General features: G+C 51.7%; 1 long non-coding RNA gene across 10 annotated transcripts in view; it reads right to left on the bottom strand.

Annotated features, from left to right (window-relative positions):
• The window catches only part of LOC139747922 (uncharacterized), an 84,985-nt gene that overhangs the window by 5,968 nt on the left and 52,281 nt on the right, over positions 1–26,736 (bottom strand). For 3 of the 10 annotated variants that reach the window (XR_011712469.1, XR_011712475.1, XR_011712472.1), the window contains one exon: positions 702–863. The exons of the other annotated variants lie outside the window; for them this stretch is intronic. This is a non-coding gene — a long non-coding RNA (uncharacterized lncRNA). The remainder of the gene's footprint in view (positions 1–701; positions 864–26,736) is intronic. 10 annotated transcript variants of the gene reach the window in all.

The raw sequence follows: 26,736 nt of genomic DNA, 5'->3' as shown, positions 1-26,736 counted from the left end.
TCGACGATGAACAATCATAGGCTGCAACCTGAATGAATAGTAATATACTTTCAAGTCTCTCTATACCGAGTTCAACGGTTCTCTACGTTTAATGGCTGTGGTCTTTACTTCTAACTAAAGGAATAAACATTCCTTTAGTCATCCGGCGATGACGAGGATACACCAATTGCCAAGTTGTTGGTAGTCCGTTCAACACGATTTCCACTACAATTCTTCAGAAGAGTGAGGCAGGCATTGATCATTAATCAACCATTTGTTCCTTACTGGCGTCTGCCCATATACTTATTCATTGATAATGAACATCTAAGTCTCCTGAAACTACTTTACGATGAAATAATTGATTAACAAGCCAACTACCATTGCCTTGCCTTGCGCAATGTCTGCGAATGTAGTTATGGCTACCTCCGCTAGGGAGCAGTGGTGACGTCTATCAATATATAGACAAATAATAAAGTATTGCATTACATTTAAAAAAACACTTCCACTGTTAACACTTTGATTGAAAAGCACTCCTGCAAACAATACTTCATAGTTAGTAGACAATAAATTTTCAAGGCTACAAGAAACACTGATAAACATAGACCAAAATTAATTATATGTGAATAATCCAAAGAAAGTATAGTTAAAAGCATCGTTCCCAACCCACTTGTCTTGGAAAATGGCAAATAGACAATGCAATATCTCTAAATAGTCAGACTTACCGAAAAGACATCAGAGGACAGACTTGAAATACAGAGCGTAAGAACACTTCCGTCTTTGGAGACGACACATATAAGACTAATTACAAATGTCGGCATTGCTCAAGAGAAACAAATACAAAGAAGCTCAATTAAAAGAATTTGTGATGCTTGCAGCAACGCCATCTGGAAGAGCGATTGAAAACTATTAGAAAACGGGAAATTTCTTATCCATCAGAGAAAACGGGAAATTTTTCTTAGCTATTCAAATGTGCCATAATATTTACAGGGAATATCTTTGGCTTTAGCAAATGGCAGAATTCTCTTCATGATTCAAGATATATATTTAAAAAAGATATATATGTTTCTTATTTTCGTTTCTAGGTCAAATATAGTAATTTAGATTTTCCTTATACTTCATTTTATTGATATATACATCATGACATTTTGTTTTCATCTTATAATAGAAAGTTAGAAAAACGTGCAAGTACAAGCAGTCACATATCTACTACTGAAGGCTTGACGACGAGGGTGGGGACAGCCTGAAGGTGATGGTGTGTGAGGAAAACGGATGAAAGCGAAGGATGAAAGGAAGGCGGAAGGCTGGACTCAAGTGGGTGCTATGTGCCTGAAGGCACAATGGCGAGGATGGGATGGCCAGAAGGCATAGGTGGGATGGGATGGATGAGATGGCTGATTGGTTTTGACGAGGGTCGGCTGGGTAAGAAGGCGAGGTCATGCGAGGGCAGAATGCGAATGAGAGTTGTGAGTGAAGGCGATGGTAGGCTGGGACTGAAAACGAGAGTAGGTTAGGGCAAATAGCGTAGGGATGCAGGTCTGAATATGTGGGTGGGATGAGGGTAAAATGAGCTTTTAAGTGGGATGGGCCAAAAGGCAAGGGTTGTATAGGCTTGAAGGCGAGGGTGGGATTGGGTTTGAAATGAAGGGTGTGATGGCTCTTACTGCGAGTTTGGACGGAGCGGCGAAGGTAGGCTAGGCATGAAGGCGAGGGCTATCTAGGACTGAAGGCGTAATGGCCTGAAGGTGTAATGGACCAAAATACGATAGCAGTATAGGCTTGAAGTCGGGGACAGGCCGGTCTTGAAGTAGAGGGTGGGGTGAGTCTAAAGGTGAGATTGTGCTTGGCCTGAAGGCAAAGGTGGTATGGGCCAAAAAATGATGGTGGAATGCGTTTGAAAAAGAGGGTAGGATAGCCTTGAGGTGAGGGTAGGCTGGGCCTGAAGGGGAGGATGAGCTTGGGGATTGGCCAGAATATGATGGAATTTGCTTGAAGGTGAGGATGGAATGGTCTAGAGGGTTAGGGTGAGTTTGGACGGAAAGTGAATGTGGGATGGGTCTGATGGCGTGGGTGTTACGAGCCCGACTCTTAGGGAGAAGTGGGACACAAGGCGAGGTGAGTTTGATCTGAAGGCGAGGGTGAGATGGGTATGAAGTTGAGGCTGAGATGGGACAGAAGATGGAGGTGAAGGCAAAGGTTAAATGGTCCTCAAGGAGAGTGTGGGCTGTTTCTAATGAGGTTGCGCTTGGCCTAAAGGCGAGGTTGGGATGGGCCTGAAATTGGTGGTGTGCACGGCCTGAAGACGATGATGGACTGGGTCAGAAGGCAAGGATGGAATGGGCCTGAAGGCAAGGTTGAGCTAGGTTTGAAGGCAAGAGTGGGATGGGTCGGAATGAAAGGGTGGGGTGATTTGAGCATGAACACAAGGGTGAGATAGTACAAACATGAGGGTGAGATGAGCCTGAATGCTAGTGTGAGGTGAGCCTGAAATCGAGGGTGATTTGGGCCTGAATACGAGGGTGGGATAGGACAAAATATGAGAGTGAGCTCAAACCAAGGGCGAGACTGGAATAAGTAAGAAAGTGAGGGTGAGCTAGGCTTGAAGGAGAGAGTGAGCTGCGCCTGAAGATAGGAATGAGCTGAGCCAGAAGGCGAGGTGGAATGGGCGTGAAAGCAAGGGCAGTGTACTGGGCCAGAAGGCGTTGATGGAACTGGTCAGAAAGCAAGGGTGGGATGGGTTTGAAGGCGAGGTTGAGCTAGGTTTGAAGGTAAAAGTGGGATGGGCTTGAAGGTGAGGGTGAGATAGGCTTGACGTGGATTGTAGGCTTGGCCTTAAGGCGAAGATGGGCTGTCCTTGAAGGTGATTATGGGCTGGAACTGAAAGCGAGAGTGAGCCGAGCCAGAAGACTAGTGTGGGTGGGATTTTCCTGAGGACGACTGAAGGATGAGCTTGTATGCGAGGGTTGGATTAGGCATAAAGAGAGGATGGGATGGTGCGATTAGCCAGAATGCGATGGTGAGGTGGTATACGCTGGACGGCGAGGGTGATTTGGGCATGAACACGAGGGTGTTCTGGAACTGACGGCAAGACTGGAATGCAAGGGTGAGCTAGGTTTGAAGGAGAGAGTGAACTGTGCCTGAAGATTAGGATGAGCTGGGCATGAAGGCTAAGGTGGGATTAGCCAAAAGGGGAAGGCATGCTGGGCCTGGAGGCCCTTGATGCGAGGGTGGGTGGGCCTTAAGGGGAGGGTCACATAGGCCTATAGGCTTGTGTGAGCTACGCCTGAAATGGGGAGGGGTGGGCCGTCAAAAGGCAAAAATAGATGTGGCCTGAATACGAGGTTGAGCTAGGCGATGGTGGGATGTGCCTGAAGGCGAGTTGGCCTAGGCCTTAAGGCGATGATGGGCTGTGCTAGATGGCGAAGGTGTGTTGGGTTTGCAAGTGAGGAATACCTGGATCTGAAGGCGAGAGTGAGCTTAGCTTGTCGGTGAGGTGGGGATGGGAGGAGTAGGAGATAATGAGTTGGCCCTAATGGCGAAGTTGGTATGAGATAGAAGTCAAAGGTGGGATGGTGAGTTGGGCCTGACAGAGTCAAATGGGACTTCAGGGGATGGTGAGCTTGACCTGAAGGCGAAGGCGAGTTGGTCCTGAAGGTGTGGCTAGGATGTTCTAGAAGGTGAAGGTAAGATGGGGCTGATGACGAGGGTAGAATGGACCTGAAGGCGATGGTGGGCTGGTTCCAATAGCGAGGGTGTGCTTGTCATGATGAGAGTTGGGTTGGCCTGAAGGCGTGGATGTGCTGAGCAAGGGTGGGATGGGCCTGAAGGCAAGGTAAATCTAGGTTTGAAGGCAAGAGTGTGATGCGCCAAAAGGCCATGGTGGGATGGACATGGAGACGAGGGTGGGCAGAGCTTGATGGCGAGGTTTGATGTTTGTGGGCTGGGGACATGAGGACGAGGATGGGATTGGCCTAAGGTGATTGTGAGATTGTTTTTTAGGCGAAGATGGGATGGGCCAGAAGGCGTGGGTAGGATATGTTAAATTCGAGAGTGGGATGGACTTCAAAAAAAAGGATGGGCTTGATATGAAGGAGAGGTTGGGTGGGACTGTGGGCTATGACTGAAAGTGGCAGTGGGCTGGGCTAGAAGGCGAAAAGGGGGCGGGCCTAAAGGGGTGAATGGAAAGGGCCTGAAGGCGAGGGTGAGATGGTCTTGCAGGTGAGGGTTGGATGGGCATAAAAGTGAGGCTTGGATGGTCCAGAAGGCGAGGGTGAGGTGGGTCTGAAGGCGAAGGTTGAATAGTCCTGAAGACGATGGTGGGCTGATCTAATTGCAAAGGTGTGCTTATCATGACGACGAGGGTGGGATGGGCCTGAAGGGGTGGTTAGTTGGGCCTGAAATGAAAGGTGGGCTGAGCAAGAAAGTGAAGATGGACTAGGCCTGAAGGCGAGGTGGAACTCGGTTTGAAGGCATGGGCCTGAAGACGAGTGTGGTCAGGGTAAGAAGAGCATTGGCTGGGTCAGAATTCGGAAGAGGATTGGGCCTGTAGACGAGGATGAGCTGGGCCTGAAGGGGAGTGTCAGCTTGACATGAAGGCGAAGATGGGATGGGCCAGAAGGCAAAGGTGGGATGGGCCAAAAGTCATGGGTGGGATATGATGAATGCGAGGTTTGACGGGGTTGAAGAGGGTAGGTTGCCTATAAAGGCGAGTTTGGGTGGGGGCAGAAGGCGAATGTGGGTTGGGAGTGAAGTTGTTGTTGGGCTAGGTCTGAAAACTAGATTGCGCCAGAGGGCGAAGGGGGGTGGGTCAGAATATAAGGATGTGATGGGCCTGAAGGCGAGGGTAAGGTGGGTCAAAATATAATGGTGAGATGGTCTTGAAGGTGAAGGTGAAGTCGAGGGTGAGATGAGTAAAGTTGTGATTGTGCTTGGCCTGAAGGCGAGGGTGGTATGGGCAAGAAGGTAATGGTGTAATGGGATTGATGAAGAGGGTTGGGCCTGAAGGCGAGGATGAGCTTGGCTTGTCATCGCGGTAGGAGATAATGGAATGGGCTTGAAGGCGAGGGTGGGATGGGCCAGAGGTTGAGAGTGAGTTGAGATTGAAAGCTAGTGTCGGATGGTTTTGAAAGCGAGGGTGATCTGTTAAGAAGAGATGGAACAGAAGGCGAGGTGAACTTGACCTGAAGGCAATGGTGAGCTAGGCCTGAAGTCGATGGTGAACTGGGCCTGAAGTTGAGGCTGAGATGGGGAGAGGATGGGGAGCTGGGGGTGAAGTCGAAGGTGAAATGGACCTTAAGGAGAATGTGGGCTGGTTATAATAACGAGGTTTTGCTTGGCCTGAAGGCGAGGTTGGGATGGGCCTGAAGTAGTGGGTGGGCTGTGCCTGAAATGGATGGTGTGCTGGGTCAGAGAGCAAGGGTGGGATGGGTGTCAAGTGGAGGGTGAGCTAGGTTTGAAGGCAAGACTGGCATGGACTTGAGCTGGTCCCTAAGGAGGCGAGCTGTCCTAGAAGGCGATTGTTTGTTGTGACTGAAAGCGAGAGTGGGCCGAGAAAGAGGTGAAGAGGGGTGGGCCTGAAGGAGTGGGTGGGATAGTCCTGCAGGCGAGTGCGAGATGAGCTTGTAGGTAAGGTCAAAAGGCAAGGATGGGATGGTCTTGAATGCGAGGGTGGGATAGGCCAAAACGTGATGGTGAGGTGCACCGGAATGTGAGGGTGAGGTGGGCCTGAAGTTTAGGGCAGGATGCGCTAGAAAGTGCGGATGATTTGGGCCTGAACACGAGGGTTGGATGGGCCAGAGGTAAAGGTGGGCTCGAAGGCGTGGGTTAGATGGGCCTGAAGGCGAAGTTGGTCGGGGCCAGAAGGCTAAGATAGGTTGGTATTAAAGGTGAAGTTGGGCGAGGCCAGAAGGCTAAGGTGGGCTGGTACTGGAGGCAAGGGTTAGCAAGGCGTAAAGGCGAAGGTAAGATGGGCCAAAAGACAATAGTGGGATGGGCTTGAAGGTGAGGGCGTGCCGATCGTGCAGATCTAAAGACGTGGGTCGGCTACGCCTGAGACGAGGATGGTATTGGCTAGAAGTCGATGGTGATATGGCCTTGATGGTGAGGGTAGGCTGGGCCTGAAAGCGATGATGAGCTTGGCTTGTTGGTGAGGTGAGGATGAGAGATAGTGGAAAGAGCCTGAAGGCAATTTTTGTATGGACTAGAAGGTAAAGGTGAGATGGGCTTGAAAGCGAGGAAGAGCTTGACATAAAGGCGAGGGTGAGCTGGGCCTGAAGGCGAGGATGAGCTGGGATGGTCTAGAAGGCAAGGGTGAGGTAGGGCTGAAGGCAAGGGTGGAATGGGAATGAAAACGATGTTGGGCTGATCTAATTACGACGGCGTGTTTTTTAGGACGGCGAAGGTGACGTGAGACTGACAGTGTGGTTGACGGCCTGAAATGGAGGGTGAGCTGGGCAAGACTGACTAAGCCTGATGACAAGGGTGGGATGGGCCTGAACGTGACGTTGAGCTAAGTTTGAAAGTAGTAGCAGGATGGACCTGGAGGGAAAATTGATACGTTCCTGAAGACGAGGATGGGCTGGGCCAGAAAGCGAGCATTGGTTGGGTCAGAAATCGAGGATGGGTTGGGCCTGTAGACGAAGATGAGCATTGTCTGAAGGGGAATGTGAGCTTGACGTGAAGGCTAACGTGGGATGGTCCAGAAGGCGAAGAGGGGATGGGCCTGACGACGAGGTTTGGCAGAGCCTGAAGGTGAGATTGTGATATGTTTGAAGGCAATGGGACGGGCCAGAAGACGAGTGAGGGCAGAGCCTGAGGGCAATGATGGTTTGTTTTGAAGCTGAATGTGAAATGCAACCGGAAGCGAAAGTGGGCTGGGACAGGAGTAGTGGGAGGGTTGTACTGAAGTCGGGTGGGATGGACTTAAATGTGAGGGAGAGAGAGTGTAGTAGACGAGGCTTTGATGGGCAGAAGGCGCGGTTGGGATGGCATGAGTGCAAGGGACGGACTGTCTTGAACAGGGTGGGCTGGGTATGAAGGCGAGGTTGGGCGTGTGCAGAAGGCGCATGTGGGGTGGGAGTAAAGCCGAAGGTGGGCTGGGACTGAAAGCAAAGGTAGCCTGGTCCAGAGGCCGAAGGGGGACGGGCCTGAATATGTGGGTGGGATCGGTCTGAAGGCGAGGGTAAGTTGGACTTATAGGCGAGGGTGGGTTGGGCCCGAGGGCAAGAGTGGGTTGAGCTTCAAGGAGAGGGTGGTATGGGCCCCAAGGCGTGGTTGGGCGGAGCTAGAAGGTGAGGGTGGGCTAGGTGTGAAGGCGAGGGCAAGCTAGGCCTGAAGGCGCGGGTGTAATGGTCCAAAATACGATGGTGGGATGGGCATGAAGTCGATGATGAGCCGGTCTTAAAGTCGAAGGTGGGATGGGTTTAAAGGAGAGATTGTGCTTGGCCTGAAGGCGAGGGTGGGATGGGCCAAAAGGTGATGGTGGAATGGGCTTGAAAAAGAGGGTTCGATAGCCTTGACGGTGAGGGTAGGCTGGGCTTGAAGGCGAGGATGATCATGGTCTGTCATCGAGGTGGGGATGGGCCAGGAGATGATGGAATGGGCTTGAAGGCGAGGGTGGGATGGAAAAGAGGGTGAGAGTGAATGGGGACTGAAAGAGTGTGTGGGATGGGTCTGAAGGCAAGGGTGATCTGGGCCTGACTGTTAGGGAGAAATGGGACAATGCGAGGTGAGCTTGACATGAATGCGAAGGCGAGCTGAGCCTGAAGGCGAGGGTGAGCTGGGCCTGAAGTTGTGGCTGAGATGGGACAGAATGCGGGTAGTGAGCAGGGGGTGAAGGCGAAGGTTGAATTGGCCTGAAGGAGAGTGTTGGCTGGTTCTAATGACGAGGTTGTGCTTGGATTGAAGGTGAGGTTGGGATGGGCCTGAAGGAGTGGGTGGGCTGTGCCTGAAATGGATGGTGTGCTGGGCTAGAGGGCGATGATGGTCTGGGTAAGAAGGCAAGGATGGGATGGGCCTGAAGGCGCAGGTTTGAGGCCAGAGTTGAAGGGCAAGAAGGCAAGGGTTGGATGAGCTTTAAGGTGATTGTGGATGGGCTTTAGGTTTCAGGGTGGGCTGAGCTTGAAGTTGAGGGTGGGTTTGGGGCCTTAAGCGGAGGTGGGCTTGTTCAGAAGGAATAGATGGGCCTGTACTGAAGGCGATTGTGTGGCTAGTACTGAATGCGTGTGTGAGACGAAGCCAGATGATTAAGAGTTAAGAAGTTTGTAGAAGTATGAAGGTAGTCGGTGGGGGGGTGGAGGGTTGTGTTTGTGATGGGTAGATTTGTGTGTGTGGTGGGGTGTGGTTAGGGCAGAAGAAAAAGTTGTGGGTTGTTTGTTAAGAAGAGAGAAGGAGTGGCGGTTATAAAGAGAAGGAAGGAAAGAGTCAGAGAGTGGGTTTTAGATGTTGAAGAAAAGATTTAGGCGAGAAGCGAGAGTTGAATTAGGGTGATAGTGATAGAAGTGATTTGAGAGTCGAGCCGAGCCAGGAAAAAGAGAACCGAGCCAGTAGGGAGTGGGGTTTGTGATGAAATAGATGAAGAAAGAAGAGGAGAGTGATAGTGAGGGTAAGTAGGAGTGTTACGAGTAGGAATTGTTTGAAGAGGTGCAAAGGGAGTGTTTGGAGGAGTTGAGAGCCGACGCCAAGGAAAGGTGTGGGATCATGAAGACTATAGACGAGAGTGGATGATGTGGGTTAGTTGGTAAGGATATTTAGATGGTTTTTAGTTTGGGGTTAGAGTGAGAGCTGATAGAGTGGGGGTTTTGTATGTTAGATGTTGTTTTGTTTAAGTGTGGGGAAGAAAGCGAAAGCCAGATAATGTGTGGGTCTTGTGATTGCAGGACAAGATTGAGGTGGGGTTGTGTGTAGCTGGGGGTTTTGTTGTTTGCGTAGATAGGAAAGCAGTTAATAGAAATGAGAAGAGACAAAGTAAGAGGAGATTAGGAGAGAAAGAAGAAGTATGAAGATGGAAAGATGGATGAGGCGTGGGGGAACAAGAGAGTAAGGGGGGGTGTATTTCCTTGATGGTTTTGGGGCGTTAGATGAGTGGTTTTTGGGGAGATTGATATAGTGTGGGTTTTTGGTTTTTTAGAGGGAAGTAAGTAGAGTGGGTGTGTTAGATGGGTTTAGATGGTTGGTTGGTTTGGTTTCAGTATGTAGCGAGAGAGAGTGAGAGAGAAAGAGTGATGAGTGTAGCCGGCCGAGGAGCTAAAAGGGAAGGATAGAAAGAGAAGAGTGGGGGTTAGTAGTCGAATGGTTTTTATGTGTTAGAGGGGTTAGTATTTGTTCTTATAAGCAGCCAAGAAGAGGTTAAGAAGGAAAAGTAAGAGGTGCGGTTTTCGAGAGCAGAAAAAGAGTGATAACAGATGAAAGAAAAGAGGGAGAAGAAGAGTGTTAACCCGAGACCAGAAGATGTGGGGTTATTCATAGAGTACCATGGAGGAAGGAGAGAAGAGTGGGTGTTTAGTGGTTGTTTAGATAGATCGTGGGTTGTTTGCTTGAGTGGGGTTTAGGTTGTTTTGTTTGGTTTTTTTTTTTTTAGTTAGAAGAGTGGGTTTGAAAAAGACGGAGCTACGGTTGGGGAGTAGAGTGAAGCCGACGCGATGAGAAAGTGACAGTGAGCGAGCCAGATAGAGAAGGTAGAAGACTAAAAGAGAAAGAAGGTATAGAAGAGAAGAGGTGGAAGAGAAGAGAAAGAAGGTGGGGTGTTAGTTTTAGATGGTTTAGAGTTCAGGGAAGACGAGTGAGTGAGAGAGTGAAGGGCCGGAGGAAGCCCAGAACGAACAGAAGTGTGGGTTTATTAGTTTGGTTAGATGTGTTAGAGCAAGAAATGAGTGAGAGAATGTACAGAAGAGGTGGGTTAGATTGGGGTGTTGGTTTTAGTAGAAAGCGAAGAGTTTGCGAGCACAGAGAAGAAAGAAGTGGGGTTGTTTTTTTTTTAGTGGTTTCTTGAGGAATCTACGAGAGGGACTCGTGCTCTGAGATTAGATTTTTATGTGAACAAGCGGAGGAATAAGATCGGCATTTGAAAATGAGGAGGGATTGTTGACCTTCCCTTTTTTGTTTCGTTCTTGAATATTTATTGCAGGGGTCGGGATTATTAATGGGGATTGGGGATAATTTGTTTGTTATCTTCCTCTTGATTATTTCATTTCTTGTTGGATTGATTTTCCTTGAATGATTGTAGGGGAGGGGAATAAGCCAGGGAGGGGAAGCCAGCAGCAGAAAAGGGATATGCGGCGAATGGTGAGGATAATAAATGGTGTTGTTAAGAGAAATGGAATATCAGGAGGATTGCGGGATATAGAGGGGGGAAAGGAGAAGGGAGAAGCAGAATCAGGGGAACAGAGAGAATGAGGGGAATTGCGGGAAGACCGGGGGAACAGCGGAAACTGCGAGATTGGTGAGGTGGAGGGTGTGAGTGGTGGGGGGGTGGTGTTGGATGAGAGTGAGGGTGGGGGTGCTGGTGAGGTGGGTCTGTGATCATATATCTATGGTGCGTGGTTTGGTGCGTGGGTTCTGAGTCTTGACTCTGAAGTCTGAAGGCGAGGGTGGTGGGCCTGAAAATTCTGAAAATGATCCACTGAATGAGCTGAATTCCTGAAACCATGAATGTGAATGAACTGAAACTGTCTGAAAATCTCTGTGATGCTGAAAATTTTGGTGAAATGGAAACCTGTATGAGGAATGACTGAAATTGGGGTCCCTGGAAAAATTGGAGTGAAAACTGTGGAACCTGAAATTTAGGAAATGGTGGGTCAGACGAAGGCGAGGTGGGGGCCCTGAATGATGGAGGTTTGGGCCTGGATTTTTTTGGATGGGGAGGATGTTTTGCGCTAGACTAGGATGAAGGGCAGGCGGCGAGCGGAGCGGTTGTTTTTTCGAGGGTTGTGGGTGATCTGGTGTGTGGCCGATGGGTGTTTGGATTGGTCGGTGGCTTGCCAGGGAGGTGTGCTGGAGGTGCGAGGGTAGGGTTGTGATCTGGGGGGGACTGGAAAAAAAAACGAGGGGGGTTTGGGGGCTCCTGGGACTGAAAAGAGGGGGGGTGGTTGGGGTATTGTGGTATGGGACAAAAGATTTGAGGGGTTGAGTGAGATGAAAAATGATGATTGAGGGGTTGTGTGTTGAGGGGGTTGAGGTGGGTATGAGGGTGAGGTTGCGGCTTGAAAGAGGGACGGTTTTGGTTTTTTTTTGTGTGGTTTTGTTTTTAGGTGAGTTGTTAAATTGGTTCGGGTGGCGCGGTGAGAGGTGGTGGGCTTGTGTGAATGGGGGCTTGAAGACGGTGATTCCCGCCTGGGAAGGCACGAGAGGGAGTAGGTCGTGGGAGGGATGATGGATGGGGGGAGAAAAAGAAAAAAGGAAATAAGAAATAAGTGAGGTGAACTGAAAACTGCGATAGGAGAGGAGGACTAGGAACATGGGCCAACAAAAAAATGCAAGGGAAAAAAGGGTGGGTGGGCTAGGGCGGGGAGAAGAAGGGAGAAAGAAAAGGGGAAAATAGCTGTTGATTTTGTGCCTGTTTGATCAGGATGATGAGCTAGGATTTAAGGCTAGGGTTGGAATGACGCCCCCGCCAAAAGGCGTAGGTTATGCTGGGACATGTGGGGGCGAGGGTTTGGAGAGTGTGGTGTGGTTGTTGGGAAATGGCCTGTGCTGAATGCTCATAGGATGATGTATAGGAAGGATTGATATGGGCCTTAAGTAGAGGAGGTTGTCTCTGCAGACGATGGGTGCGGGCATGGTGGGCCTAGGGCATGGAGTGCATGGGTCTTAAGGTTGAGGAAAGGGCCCCCCGCCCGCCCCGGCGCCGCCCGGCCAGATGGCAAAGTGGTTTTGCTTGGGCCTTGTAGGGCGGAGGATGAGATGGACCTATAGAGAGAATGAGCTACCAGCTTTTTCTCGGTAAGGTTGGGGATGGGATAGAAGATGACGGGTTTGTTGGTGTGGTGGACCTCATAGGCGAAGTGTGGGATGGGTTAGATGGGAATAAAGGAGGGCCTGGGCTTTTTAAAGGCGAAGGAGAGGATGGGCCTTCCGCCTTTGCCTTGTCAAATACAGTTGAAGTGGAATGGTTAGGGGAAAGGTGAGCGTGACCCGAGGCAAAAGGTGTGGGAAGTAGAGGAGGCCGAGGGATGGAGAGGGGTTTTGGGATGGATTGGACTATGGAGGACGATGGTGGGCTGGGCTTCTGGGGATAATGGCCACGGGCGTATGCTCGTTCATAAAGTTCGAGAGAGGATGGACATTGTTTTGGATGGGTAAGTACGGGCTGAAGGGCGTAGATGGCCTTGGTCTGAAGGCAAGGGTGGGTTTTTGGGGTAGCCCGAAGCGCCGACGCCCGACCCCGGTCCGCCGACCGAAGGCGAAGTTGAGATATATTTGAAGAGAGGAAGCAAGATGGGCCTCTCAAAAGAAGGGTTGTGGCGATGTTTGTGCCTGAAGACGAGGGATGAGCTGGGCAAAAGAAGGCGAGCATGGGGATGGGGCAGAAGTTGATGAATCCGAACGTATCCTTTGAGGTATGGGGTGGGTTGGGTCTGTTGACGAGGATGAGCTGGTTGAAGGGGAGTCGTGAGCCTGACATGAGGCTTATGGTGGGATGTGCTAAAAAAGAGGTATGGGCAGAGCTAGCTTGAAAAACAGGAATGGCAGAGGCCAGACGGCGGATGGTTGAATTTAAGCTGGAGACGAGTTGTGGTCTTCAGGGCATAGATAAGGGGGGGGGGGGGGGGGGGGGGGGGGGGGGGGGGGGGGGGGGGGGGGGGGGGGGGGGGAGGGGGGGGGGGGGGGGAAAGAGAGGATGGTCTCGGCTGGAAGCGGAGGTAGAGGTTATGCCTGTAGCCGTGAGGATGGATAGCTCGGCCTGGCTCTGGATGAATGTTGTGAGCTTGATCTGTAGGCTAAGGTCGTATGGGCCAGAAGGCGATAGTGGGATAGGTTGAACACGTAGACGAGTGTGGAATACGAATGAAACCGAAGAGGATCTGGGGACAGGGGGGGGGTGGAGGAGAGGGGAGGCGTAGGGGAAGAAGGGTTTAGATATGAATTCCTGGATTAGGACGGCCTGCATGACGAGGCAAAAAACACAATACAAAAGTTAGGCCAGAACAGGAAGGCAAGGCAAGGTTTAGATGGATGGATTTGAAGGTTGCGGGTTGGATGGATGGAATGAAGAGTTGGGATTTTCTTTTAAGGCAAACACAAAGTTGGATGGAGCTTAAAAGGCCTTGAGGGGGTCTGCTGCTGCATTTGTCTGAGGTTTGAGGATGTGATGGGCCAAAACTATTATGGGTCAGGGATGGGCTTTAAAGGCGGGGTACAGGTGGGGTTTTTGTCTTGTTGAAGTTCTCGAGGGTGGGATGTGACATGGTGTTTGGCCTTGGAAGGCCGAGGGTGTGATGGACCAGAAGGCTTGATGGTGGAATTGGAATGTACTGGAATGTGCATTGTGGGTTGGAATGAGCTTGAAAAAGGAGGGTTGGATAGACTTGCTTTGACGGTCAGTGAGGTTTGAGGGTAGGCTGGGTCCCTGAAGGCAAAGGAAAAGGATGAGCTTGCCTCCTGTCTATCGATGGGTGGGATGGGGATGGTTGCAGAAGGAGTCTATGGAATGGGCTCTTGCTGGGGGGGAGGGTGAGGGTGAGGTTATGTGGAAGGGAGGGTTGGTAATTGGTGCTCTCTGTGGGTTTGAGGGTGCGTTGAGCTCATGGGTGATTGTTAGATGAGGGTGAGTTGGGGAAATGAGTGCGGTGAAAGTGAGTTGTTGGGATGGGATGCGTTATATCTCTTCTCTGAAGGTTTTTTCTCGAGGGTGGGGTGATTTGAGGCCTCCTCTGACTGTAATAAAGAAGAAATGGGACAGAAACAAGAACAGACAGTCGAGGTGAACTCTTACTGAAAGCACAAGGTGTGAGTGGGGGGGCCTCTCTTTAGATTGAGATTAAATAGGGAGGTAGGTTTTGAGCTTGTGGGTGGTTGAGTGAAAGGCGCGAAGTTTATATGGGCTCTGCTCTGAATATGGAAAGTGTTTGTGGGTTGGTTTGGTTCTAATGACGAGCGAGGTTTTGCGCTCTTGGCCTGGAAGGCGAGGAGGGAAGGCGAGGAAATTGTGGAGGAAGGAATGGGTAATGGGGGCCTGATAAAAGGTTTTTATTAGATGGGCTTTTAGGATGGGATGGGCCGATACCCAGGCGCGGGGCGTTTAGGCTTATAGGTTAAGGCTTGAATAGGCCTTGAAAAGGGTTATGTACTGGGACCAAAGATGGAGATGCATGGATAGTGGTCACAAAGGCAAAAGGTGGGGAAGGCGGATGGGCCTGACTGATGAAAACTGCTGGTGCTGGAAAGCGAGGTTAGAGGTCTAGAGCTGGGTTAGAGTAGTGTTGTGAAGGCCAAGATGGTGTGGGATGGGACAGAAGGACAAGGGTTGTGGGATTTGGCCTTTTTTTTTGATATGAGGGTGGGGGTGGGTATTTGGGGGGGCTTGATGGTAAGGGTGGGATGGGTGGATGGGCTCCTCAAAGTAGTGAGGAGGGTTTTTTTGTTGAAGGGTTTTTGGTTTTGGTGGGCCTTTGGGCGAAGGCTGTTCTGGGGTATTCCAGAAGGAGGAAGATGGATTGTTCCTGAATTCGAATTGTGGTCCGAGACTGAAAAGCGATTGAGAGTGCCGAGCCATAGGGCGAAAGTAAGGTGGGCCTCTCCTTCAGGCAGTGGATGGGTATTGACATGGTCCTCCTATCCTAATGGACGTAATTGTGCTTGAGGAGCTTTGTGCGTAGGTGAGGGTGGGATTGACCAGAAGTCAGGGTGGGATTTTCTAGACATGCGAGGGCGGTCGGGATCGGGAGATAAGCCAGCGTGCGATGGTGAGGTGAGCCTTATGTGAGGGTGGGGTGGGCCTTGAATGACTGATGAAATTTGAATTTTTATGGCTTGGGATGCCGCCAGTAAGGTGTGAGGGTGATTTGATCTATGAAAACACGAGGATGGGTTGGGACAATGGGACGGCGACGAGAGAGATTCGGAGATTAGATGTGCCTTGCCTTGATGGGGGTGGGGGGGGTGGGGTGTTTGCGGGGGGTGCTGCATTCATGGGGGTGCTTTGCATTTTTGGGGGGGTGCGATGAAGGCGATTGATGGTTGTTAATTTGGGCTGAAGAACGAGATTATTCCGGATGGGCAGGAGTCGAGGTTTTTTTTGGAAATGGAAAACATTATAAACGACATTTTGTTTATTTGAATTCTCTTCTGGTTTAAGACAGTTTGAGGAAAGAGAAACATACATATTGATAAGTCAACATGCTAAGTACAGGCAGTTAAGTCACATATTTACCATGACTTTAAAGAATGTAAAAAATGATTTTTTTTATTTCGATAATGAGCAAGTCTTTTCAAAAAATATAAATCTTTTTTGATATACCCTTGATAATACAAGGAGTATCTATCTACATGGAAATAATATTCAGTCACACTCGTTGAAAATGAAAACAAGGAATAATATGAAACAAGAGAAGAGGAAACGCCTATTTTAATATAAATACATAGCCAAATTGATTATTGAATATTCAAGACGCAACACATGCCATTTACGATTTTAAATTGTAACATATCTCATCTTCTTCTTTGAACACTGCTTTAGACCAGAATCAATTGTCTCTCACTTCGGTGTTTCATTCGTTAGCTTTTCTATTGCAAAAATTCGCCTATTTCCAGAGGAGATGACGTTTATTGCCCGTCTCGTTACCTCTGCCGCTCTTGTTCTCTCTGCCAACAATAAAACAAACCATTATTACAAGGATTTGAAGATGGACATCATTTGCCTATAATGAAAAATTTCAATTTCAGATTTTCAATCTTTTACATAATGTACATGAAAATTGTAATAAATTAGATATAAGGGTGTCAGATACATTGTTGCTCTTATCTGATACATCGGTATTTATCTTTACGCATCATTTATCATTCTTGCCCACATTTGTTACTGGTGTCAGCTTTGTCAATGGCTAGCAAAGAAAGGAATTTCTAAAGGGAGGAACGGTTTGGTTGCTACTGTTTTTGTATATTGCACACTTAAAAGAAAATGCGTCATTCAAATGAGCTAATAATCAATTTAGTAAAAACCATGTGAACTGTAATAATGTTCCAGCTGTACCTGAGTGTATGGTATATCTTCCAAGTTTCTGTCTTTTCAGATTTCAATGGTTCTCCAAGTTTTATGGTTGTGGTCTTTACATCTAACTAAAAGAATGTTTTTTCTTGTAATAAATGTATCAAGTAATCCGGCGATGAGGATACACACACTGCCGAGTTGTTGAGTTAGTTCCGGTCATCACAATTTCCACTACACATTGTTTCAGAGAGTGAGGCTGGCATTGAGATGGGCTGACAGTGAAATGAAACAGTGGCTGCAGATTGACCTGAAGAAGAGGGTGGGATATGACAGATGATGAGGATGAGCTGGAACTGACGGAGAGACTGGGATGGGCAAGAAGGCGAGGGTGAGCTAGGCTTGCAGGAGAGAGTGAGCTGTGCCTGATGATCAGGATGAACTGGGCCTGAAGGCTAGGGTGGAATGGTCCAAAAGGCGAAGGTATGTTGAGCCTGAAGGCGAGGATGGAATAGGCGTGAAGGCGAGGGTGAGATGGGTCTGAAGGCGTGTGTTGGCTGAGCCTGAAATGGGGGGTAGGCTGGGCCAGAAGGCGAAGATGGACTTTTCCTGATGGCATGGTTGGAATGGGCCTGAAGGCGAGGTTGAGTTAGGTTTGAAGGCAAGTGTGGGATGGGCCAGAAGGCGTTGGGGGGGGAGGGTGTGCCTGAAATCTAGGTAGCCTAAGCCTTAAGGCGAGGATTGGCTAGGCCAGAAGGCAAAGGTGGGTTGGACCTGTGGGCAAGGACTAGCTGGGCCTGAAGGCGAGAATGAGTTTGGCTTTTCTGTGAGGTGGGAATGGAAAAGAAGATGATGGGTTGGGCCTAAAGGCGGAGTTGGGATGTGTTAGAAGGCAAAGGTGGGATGGGCTTGAAGGCGAGCGAGGGTGAGCTGGGCCAGACAGTGAAATGAGACAGAAGGCGAGATTGAGCTTGACCTGAAGGCAAAGGTAAGTTGGGCCTGAAGGTGAGGCTGGGATGGTCCAGAAGGTGAGGGTAAGGTGGGGCTGATGGCGAGGGTGGAATGGAGCTGATGGCGATGGTTGGCTGGTTCTAATGGCGAGGGTGTGCTCGTCATGAGGGCAAGAGTGGGACGGGCCTGAAGGCGTGGATGGGCTGAGCCAGAAGGCGAAGATGGACCTGGCCTGAAGGCAAAGGTGGGATGGGCCTGAAGGCGAGGTTGAGCTAGATTTGAAAGGAAGAGTGTGATGGGCCAGAAGGCGATGGTGGGAAGGGCTTGAAGACGAGGGTGGGCAGAGCTTGATGGCGAGGGTGGAATTGTTTGAAGTCGTTTGTGGAATGCGACTGAAAGCAAAAGTAGACCGGGACAAGAGGAGAAATAAGGTCGGCATGAAGTCGTGAGTGGGATGGGCCTAAAGGCGAGAATAAGATAGGCTTGTGGGCGAGGGTGGGATGGGCCAAAGGGCATGGGTGGAATGGGTTGAAGGTGAGCGTGGAATTGGCTGGGTATGAAGGAGAGGTTGGGAGAGGTTAGGTGAAGGTGGGCTGGGACTGAAGGCGAGGGTGGGCTAGCCAGAAGGCGAAAGGGGGCGGTCCTAAAGGAGTGGGTGGGACGGGCCTGAAGGCGAGGGTGAGATGGTCTTGCAGGTCAGCGCGAGCTTGACATAAAGGCGAAAGTGAGCTGGGCCTGAAGGCGACAGTGAGCTGGGCTTGAAGGCGACGGTGAGCTAGCCCTGAAAGTGAGACTGGGATGGTCTAGAAGGCGAGGGTGACGTGTTGCTGAAGAGAGGGTGTGCTTTTCATGACGGCGAGGGTCGGATGGGCCTGAAGGCATAGTTGGCTAGGCCTGAAATGGAATGTGGGCTGGGCAAGAAGGTGAAGATGGACTTGGCCTGAAGGCAATGGTGGGATGGGTCAGAAGGCAAGGTTGACCTAGGTTTGAAGGCAGGAGCAAGATGGGCCTGAATGGAATTGTGGGATGTGCCTGAAGACGAGGGTGGGCAGGGCCAGATGGCGAAGGTGTGATGGGCTTGACGAGGGTGAGCTGGGCCAGAAGGCGAGCAGGGGCTGGGTCAGAAGTCGAAGGTGTGTTGGGCCTGTAGACGAGGATGAGCTGGGCCTGGAGGAGAGTGTGAGCTCGACATGAAGGCTAAGGTTTGATGGGCCAGAAGGCGAAGGTGGGATAAGCCTGAAGACGAGGGTGGGCAGAGCCTGAAAGCGAGATTGAGCTAGGTTTGAAGGCAAGAATAGTTTGGGCCAGAAGGCGATGGTGGGATGTGCCTGACGACGAGTGTGGTCAGGGTAAGAATGCGAGGATGGGTTTGGCTGGAAGGGAAAGGTGGTTTGTGTGTGCAGAAGAGGATGAGCTGGACCTGAAGGCCAGTGAGCTTGACCTGAAGGGTAAGGTCTGATCGGCCAGAAGGCGATGGTGGGATGGGCTTGAAGACGAGGGTGGGCAGAGCCTGAGGGTGATGGTGAGATGGACTGAAGGAGTGTGTGGAAAGCGACTGAAAGCGAAAGTTGGGTGGGACAGAAGGAAGGAGGAGGGTTGGACTGAAGTGGGTGCTATGTGCCTGAAGGCAATGGTAAGGAACGCTAATGGCGAGGGTGGGATGGCCAGAAGGCATAGGTGGGATGGGATGGATGAGAGGTTGATTGGTTTTGACGAGAGTCGGCTGGGTAAGAAGGCGAGGTTATGCGGGGGCAGAATGCGAATGTGAGTTGGGAGTGAAGGCGATGGTAGGCTGGGACTGAAAACGAGAGTAGGCTAGGTCAAAGGGCGAAGGGGGGCGGGCCTGAATATGTGGGTGGGATGAGCCTAAAGGTGAGGGTAAGATGAGCTTTTAGGCGAGGGTGGGATGGGCCAGAAGGCAAGGGTTGTATGGGCTTGAAGGCGAGGGTGGGATTGGGTTTGAAATGAAGAGTGGGATGGCCCTTAATGCGAGTTTGGATAGGAGCTAGAAGGCGAAGGTAGGCTAGGGGTGAAGGCGAGGGCAAGCTTAGACTTGAAGACGAGGGCTATCTAGGACTGAAGGCGAGGGTGTAATGGACCAAAATACGATGGCAGGATAGGCTTGAAGGCGAGGACGGGCCAGTCTTGAAGTAGAGGGTGGGATGGGTCTAAAGGTGAGATCGTGCTTGGCCTGAAGGCCAAGGATGGTATGGGCCAAAAAGTGATGGTGGAAGGAGTTTGAAAAAGAGGATGGGATAGCCTTGAGGTGAGGGGAGGCTGGGACTGAAGGCGAGGATGAGCTTGGCCTGTCATCGAGTTGGGGATGGGCCAGAAGTTGATGGAATTTGCTTGTAGGCGAGAGTTGGATGGTCCATAGGGTTAGGGCGAGTTTGGACTGAAAGTGAATGTGGGATGGGTCTGATGGCGTGGGTGATAAGAGCCCGACTTTTAGGGAGAAATGGGACGCAAGGCGAGGTGAGCTTGACCTGAAGGCGAGGGTGAGCTGGGTCTGAAGTTGAGGCTGAGATGGGACAGAAGACGGAGGTGAGATGGGGGTGAAGGCAAAGGTTAAATGGTCCTCAAGGAGAGTGTGGGCTGGTTCTAATGACGAGGTTGCGCTTGGCCTAAAGGCGAGGTTGGGATGGGACTGAAGGCTCGGGTGGGATGGGCCTGAAATGGGTGGTGTGCACGGCCAGAAGACGATGATGGACTGGGTCAGAAGGCAAGGGTGGGATGGGCCTGAAGGCAAGGTTGAGCTAGGTTTGAAGGCAAGAGTGGGATGGGTCTGAAGGAAAGGGTGGGGTGATTTGAGCATGAACACGAGGGTGAGATAGTACAAAGATGAGGGTGAGATGAGCCTGAATGCTAGTGTGAGGTGGGCCTGAAATCGAGGGTGATTTGGGCCTGAATACGAGGGTGGGATAGGACAAAATATGAGAGTGAGCTGAAACCGAGGGCGAGACTGGAATAAGTAAGAAAGTGAGGGTGAGCTAGGCTTGAAGGAGAGAGTGAGCTGCGCCTGAAGATAGGGATGAGCTGAGCCTGAAGGCTAGTGTTGAATGAGCCAGAAGGCGAGGATGGAACGGGCGTGAAAGCAAGGGTGGTGTGCTGGGCCAGAAGGCGATGATGGAACTAGTCAGAAAGCAAGGGTGGAGTGGGTTTGAAGGCGAGGTTGAGCTAGGTTTGAAGGTAAGAGTGGGATGGGCTTGAAGGTGAGGGTGAGATAGGCTTGAAGTGGCTTGTGGGCTGGGCCTTAAGGCGAAGATGGGCTGGCCCAGAAGAAGATGGGCTGTCCTTGAAGGCGATTATGGGCTGGAACTGAAAGCGAGAGTGAGCCGAGCCAGAAGACGAATGGGGGTGGGCCTGAAGAGTGGGTGGGATTTTCCTGAAGACGAGTGAAAGATGAGCTTGTATGTGAGGGTTGGATTGGGTAGAAGGAGAGGATGGGATGGTCTTGAATGCGAGGGTGCGATTAGCCAGAATGCGATGGTGAGGTGGGCCTGAAGGTGAGGGTGAGGTGAGCCTGAGGTTTACGGTGGTATACGCTGGACGGCGAGGGTGATTTGGGCATGAACACGAGGGTGGGATGGGACAAAGGTGAGGGTGAGCTGGAACTGACGGCAAGACTGGGATGGGCAAGAATGCAAGGGTGAGCTAGGCTTGAAGGAGAGAGTGAACTGTGCCTGAAGATCAGGATGAGCTGGGCATGAAGGCTAGGGAGGGATTAGCCAAAAGGGGAAGGCATGCTGGGCCTGGAGGCGAGGTTGGAATGGGCCTGAAGGCAAGGATGAGATGGACCTTGATGCGAGGGTGGGTGGGCCTTAAGGGGAGGGTGACATGGGCCTAAAGGCTTGTGTGGGCTGCGCCCTGAAATGGGGGAGGGGTGGGTTAGGTCAAAAGGCGAAAATAGATGTGGCCTGAATACGAGGTTGAGCTAGGTTTGAAGACAGGATGCGATGGGCCTGAAGGCGATGGTGGGATGTGCCTGAAGGAGAGTTGGCCTGGGCCTTAAGGCGATGATGGGCTGGGCTAGATGGCGAAGGTGGGTTGGGTTTGCAAGTGAGGAATACCTGGATCTGAAGGCGAGAGTGAGCTTAGCTTGTCGGTGAGGTGGGGATGGGAGGAGGAGGAGATAATGAGTTGGCCCTGATGGCGAAGTTGGTATGAGATAGAAGGCAAAGGTGGGATGGGCTTGAAGGAGAGGGTGAGTTGGGCCTGACAATTAGAGTGAAATGGGACTTCAGGCGAAGGTGAGCTTGACCTGAAGGCGAAGGCGAGTTGGTCTGAAGGTGTGGCTAGGATGTTCTAGAAGGTGAAGGTAAGGTGGGGCTGATGACGAGGGTAGAATGGACCTGAAGGCGATGGTGGGCTGGTTCCAATAGCGAGGGTGTGCTTGTCATGATGAGAGTTGGGTTGGCCTGAAGGCGTGGATGTGCTGAGCCAGAAGGCGAAGATGGATTTGGCCTGAAAGCAAGGGTGGGATGGGCCTGAAGGCAAGGTAGATCTAGGTTTGAAGGCAAGAGTGTGATGGGCCAGAAGGCCATGGTGGGATGGACATGGAGACGAGGGTGGGCAGAGCTTGATGGCGAGGTTTGATGTTTGTGGGCTGGGGACATGAGGACGAGGGTGGGACTAAAGTTGTGGGTGGGATGGGCCTAAGGTGATTGTGAGATTGGTTTGTAGGCGAAGGTGGGATGGGCCAGAAGGCGTGGGTGGGATGTGTTAAAAGCGAGAGTGGGATGGGCTTGAAAAACAGGATGGGCTGGATATGAAGGAGAGGTTGGGCGGGACCAGAAGGTAAAGGTAGGATGGTACTGCAGGCGAGTGTGGGCTATGACTGAAAGTGGCAGTGGGCTGGGCTAGAAGGCGAAAGGGGGGCGGGCCTAAAGGGGTGGGTGGAAGGGGCCTGAAGGCGAGGGTGAGATGGTCTTGCAGGTGAGGGTTGGATGGGCTTGAAGGTGAGGCTGGGATGGTCCAGAAGGCGAGGATGAGGTGGGTCTGAAGGCGAGGGTTGAATAGGCCTGAAGACGATGGTGGGCTGATCTAATTGCAAAGGTGTGCTTATCATGACGACGAGGGTGGGATGGGCCTGAAGGGGTGGTTGGTTGGGCCTGAAATGGAAGGTGGGCTGAGCAAGAAGGTGAAGATGGACTAGGCCTGAAGGCGAGGTGGAACTCGGTTTGAAGGCATGGGCCTGAAGACGAGTGTGGTCAGGGTAAGAAGAGCATGGGCTGGGTCAGAATTGGAGGAGGATTGGGCCTGTAGACGAGGATGAGCTGGGCCTGAAGGGGAGTGTGAGCTTGACATGAAGGCGAAGATGGGATGGGCCAGAAGGCAAAGGTGGGATGGGCCAGAAGTCATAGGTGGGATATGATGAATGCGAGGGTTGACGGGGTTGAAGAGGTGGGTTGCCTATAAAGGCGAGTTTGGGCGGGGGCAGAAGGCGAATGTGGGTTGGGAGTGAAGTTGTTGGTGGGCTGGGTCTGAAAACGAGAGTAGATTGCGCCAGAGGGCGAAGGGGGGCGGGCCAGAATATAAGGATGTGATGGGCCTGAAGGCGAGGGTAAGGTGGGTCAAAATATAATGGTGAGATGGGCTTGAAGGTGAAGGTGGGCCGGTCTTGAAGTCGAGGGTGAGATGAGTCTAAAGGTGTGATTGTGCTTGGCCTGAAGGCGAGGATGGGATGGGCAAGAAGGTAATGGTGTAATGGGATTGATGAAGAGGGTTGGATAGTCTTGACGGTGAGGGTAGGCTGGGCCTGAAGGCGAGGATGAGCTTGGCTTGTCATCGCGGTAGGGATGGGCCAGGAGATAATGGAATGGGCTTGAAGGCGAGGTTGGGATGGGCCAGAGGTTGAGGGTGAGTTGAGATTGAAAGCTACGTTAGGATGGCTTTGAAAGCGAGGCTGATCTGGGCTGACTGTTAGGAAGAGATGGAACAGAAGGCGAGGTGAACTTGACCTGAAGGCAATGGTGAGCTAGGCCTGAAGTCGAGGGTGAACTGGGCCTGAAGTTGAGGCTGAGATGGGACAGAATACTGGGGGGGAGAGGAGGGGGAGCTGGGGGTGAAGGCGAAGGTTAAATGGACCTTAAGGAAAATGTGGGCTGGTTATAATAACGAGGTTGTGCTTGGCCTGAAGGCGAGGTTGGGATGGGCGTGAAGGAGTGGGTGGGCTGTGCCTGAAATGGATGGTGTGCTGGGTCAGAAAGCAAGGGTGGGATGGGTGTCAAGTGGAGGGTGAGCTAGGTTTGAAGGCAAGACTGGAATGGACTTGAAGTGGGGGGCTTAAGGCGACCATGAGCTAGTCCAGAAGGAGGCGAGCTGTCCTAGAAGGCGATTGTGTGTTGTGACTGAAAGCGAGAGTGGGCCGAGCAAGAAGGTGAAGAGGGGTGGGCCTGAAGGAGTGGGTGGGATAGTCCTGGAGGCGAGTGTGAGATGATCTTGTAGGTGAGGGTGGGATTGGTCAAAAGGCAAGGGTGGGATGGTCTTGAATGGGAGGGTGGGATAGGCCAGAATGTGATGGTGAGGTGCACCGGAATGTGAGGGTGAGGTGGGCCTGAAGTTTAGGGCGGGATGCGCTAGAAGGTGCGGATGATATGGGCCTGAACACGAGGGTGGGATGGGCCAGAGGTAAGGGTTTGATCGGCTTGAAGGCGAGGGTGGGATGGGCCTGAAGGCGAAGTTGGGCGGGGCCAGAAGGCTAAGGTGGGCTGGTACTGGAGGCAAGGGTTAGCAAGGCGTAAAGGCGAAGGTAAGACGGGCCAAAAGACAATAGTGGGATGGGCTTGAAGGTGAGGGTGGGCCGATCTTGAAGGTGAGGGCGGCATGTGTCTAATGACGTGGGTCGGCTACGCCTGAGACGAGGATGGTATTGGCTAAAAGTCGATGGTGATATAGACTTGATGGTGAGGGTAGGCTGGGACTGAAAGCGATGATGGGCTTGGATTGCCGGCGAGATGAGGATGAGAGATAGTAGGCAGAACCTGAAGGCAGTTTTTGTATGGGCTAGAAGGTAAAGGTGAGATGGGGTTGAAGGCGAGGGAGAGCTTGACATAAAGGCGAGGGTGAGCTGGGCCTGAAGGCGAGGATGAGCTGGTCCTGAAGGTAAGGCTGGGATGGTCCAGAAGGCAAGGGTGAGGTGGGGCTGAAGGCGAGGGTGGAATGGGCATGAAAGCGACGTTGGGATGATCTAATTACGACGGCGTGCTTTTTAGGACGGCGAAGGTGAGATGGGAATGAAGGTGTGGTTGGCTCGGCCTGAAATGGAGGGTGAGCTGGGCAAGATGGTGAAGATTGACTTGGCCTGATGGCAAGGGTGGGATCGGCCTGAAGCTGAGGTTGAGCTAAGTTTGAAGGTAGTTGCAGGATGGGCCTGGAGTGAAAATTGGTACGTTTCTGAAGACGAGGATGGGCTGGGCCAGAAGGTGAACATGGGATGGGTCAGAAATCGAAGATGTGTTGGGCCTGTAGACGAAGATGAGCATTATCTGAAGGGGAGTGTGAGCTTGACGTGAAGGCTAACGTGCGATGGTCCAGAAGGCGAAGGTGGGATGGGCCTGAGGACGAGGTTGGGCAGAGCCTGAAGGTGAGATTGTGATATGTTTGAAGGCAAAAGTGGGATGGGCCAGAAGGCGATGGTGGGATGTGCCTGAAGACGAGTGTGGGCAGAGCCTGAAGGCAATGATGGTTTGGGTTGAAGCCGTGTGTGAAATGCAACCGAAAGCGAAAGTGGGCTGGGACAGGACTAGTGGTAGAATTGTATTGAAGTAGGGTGGGATGGGCTTGAATGTGAGGGAGAGACAGTCTAGTAGGCGAGGCTTTGATGGGCAGGAGGCACGGTTGGGATGGCATGAGTGCAAGGGACGGACTGGCTTGAACAGGGTGGGCTGGGACTGAAGGCGAGGGTGGGCTTGCCAGAAGGCGAAAGGGACGATGGTCCTAAAGGATTGGGTGGGACGGGCCTGAAGGCGAGGGTGAGATGGTCTTGCAGGTCAGCGCGAGCTTGACATAAAGGCGAAAGTGAGCTGGGCTGGAAGGCAACAGTGAGCTGGCTTGAAGGCGACGGTGAGCTAGCCCTGAAAGTGAGACTGGGATGGTCTAGAAGGCGAGGGTGACGTGTTGCTGAAGGAGAGGGTGTGCTTTTCATGACGGCGATGGTCGAATGGGCCTGAAGGCATAGTTGGCTAGGCCTGAAATGGAATGTGGGCTGGGCAAGAAGGTGAAGATGGACTTGGCCTGAAGGCAATGGTGGGATGGGTCAGAAGCAAGGTTGACCTAGGTTTGAAGGCAGGAGCAAGATGGGCCTGAATGGAATTGTGGGATGTACTGAAGACGATGGTGGGCAGGGCCAGATGGTGGTGTGGATGGGCTTGACGAAGGTGAGCTGGGCCAGAAGGCGAGCAGGGGCTGGGTCAGAAGTCGAAGGTGTGTTGGGCCTGTAGAAGAGGATGAGCTGGGCTTGGAGGGGAGTGTGTGAGCTCGACATGAAGGCTAAGGTTTGATGGGCCAGAAGGCGAAGGTGGGATAAGCCTGAAGACGAGGGTGGGCTGAGCATGAAAGCGAGATTAAGTTAGGTTTGAAGGCAAGAATAGTTTGGGCCAAAAGGCAATGGTGGGATGTACCTGACGACGAGTGTGGTCAGGGTAAGAATGCGAAGATGGGTTTGGCTGGAAGGGAAAGGTGGTTTGTGTGTGCAGAAGAGGATGAGCCCGGACCTGAAGGCAGTGAGCTTGACCTGAAGGCGATGGTGGGATGGGCTTGAAGACGAGGGTGGGCAGAGCCTGAAGGTGATGGTGTGTGTGGAAAGCGGCTGAAAGCGAAAGTTGGGTGGGACAGAAGGAAGGCGGAGGGTTGGACTGAAGTGGGTGCTATGTGCCTGAAGGCAATGGCAAGGAACGCTAATGGCGAGGGTGGGATGGCCAGAAAGGCATAGGTGGGATTGATGGATGAGAGGGTTGATTGGCTTTGACGAGGGTGGGCTGGGTAAGAAGGCGAGGTTATGCGAGTGCAGAATGCGAATGTGAGTTGGGAGTGAAGGCGATGGTAGGCTGGGACTGAAAACGAGAGTAGGCTAGGTCAAAGGGCGAAGGGGTTCGGGGCTGAATATGTGGGTGGGATGAGCCTAAAGGTGAGGGTAAGATGAGCTTTTAAGCGAGAGTGGGATGGGCCAGAAGGCAAGGGTTGTATGGGCTTGAAGGCGAGGTGGGATTGGTTTGAAATGAAGGGCGGGATGGCCCTTACTGCGAGTTTGGGACGGAGCTAGAAGGCGAAGGTAGGCTAGGCGTGAAGGCGAGGGCTATCTAGGACTGAAGGCGAGGGTGTAATGGACCAAAAACGATGGCAGGATAGGCTTTAAGGCGTGGACGGGCCGGTCTTAAAGTAGAGGGTGGGATGGGTCTAAAGGTGAGATTGTGCTTAGCCTAAAGGCACGGGTGGTATGGGCCAAAAAGTGATGGTGGAATGCGTTTGAAAAAGAGGGTGGGATAGCTTGAGGTGAGGGAAGGCTGGGCCTGAAGGCGAGGATGAGCTTGGCCTGTCATCGAGTTGGGGATGGGCCAGAATATGATGGAATTTGCTTGAAGGTGAGAGTGGGATGGTCTAGAGGGTTAGGGCGAGTTTGGACGGAAAGTGAATGTGGGATGGGTCTGATGGCGTGGGTGATACGAGCC

The sequence above is a fragment of the Panulirus ornatus genome, chromosome 71 (assembly GCF_036320965.1).
Source record: "Panulirus ornatus isolate Po-2019 chromosome 71, ASM3632096v1, whole genome shotgun sequence".
Lineage (NCBI taxonomy): Eukaryota > Metazoa > Arthropoda > Malacostraca > Decapoda > Palinuridae > Panulirus > Panulirus ornatus.
Note: the sequence above shows the minus strand (reverse complement) of the source record. Positions and strands in the feature narration are given on the sequence as shown.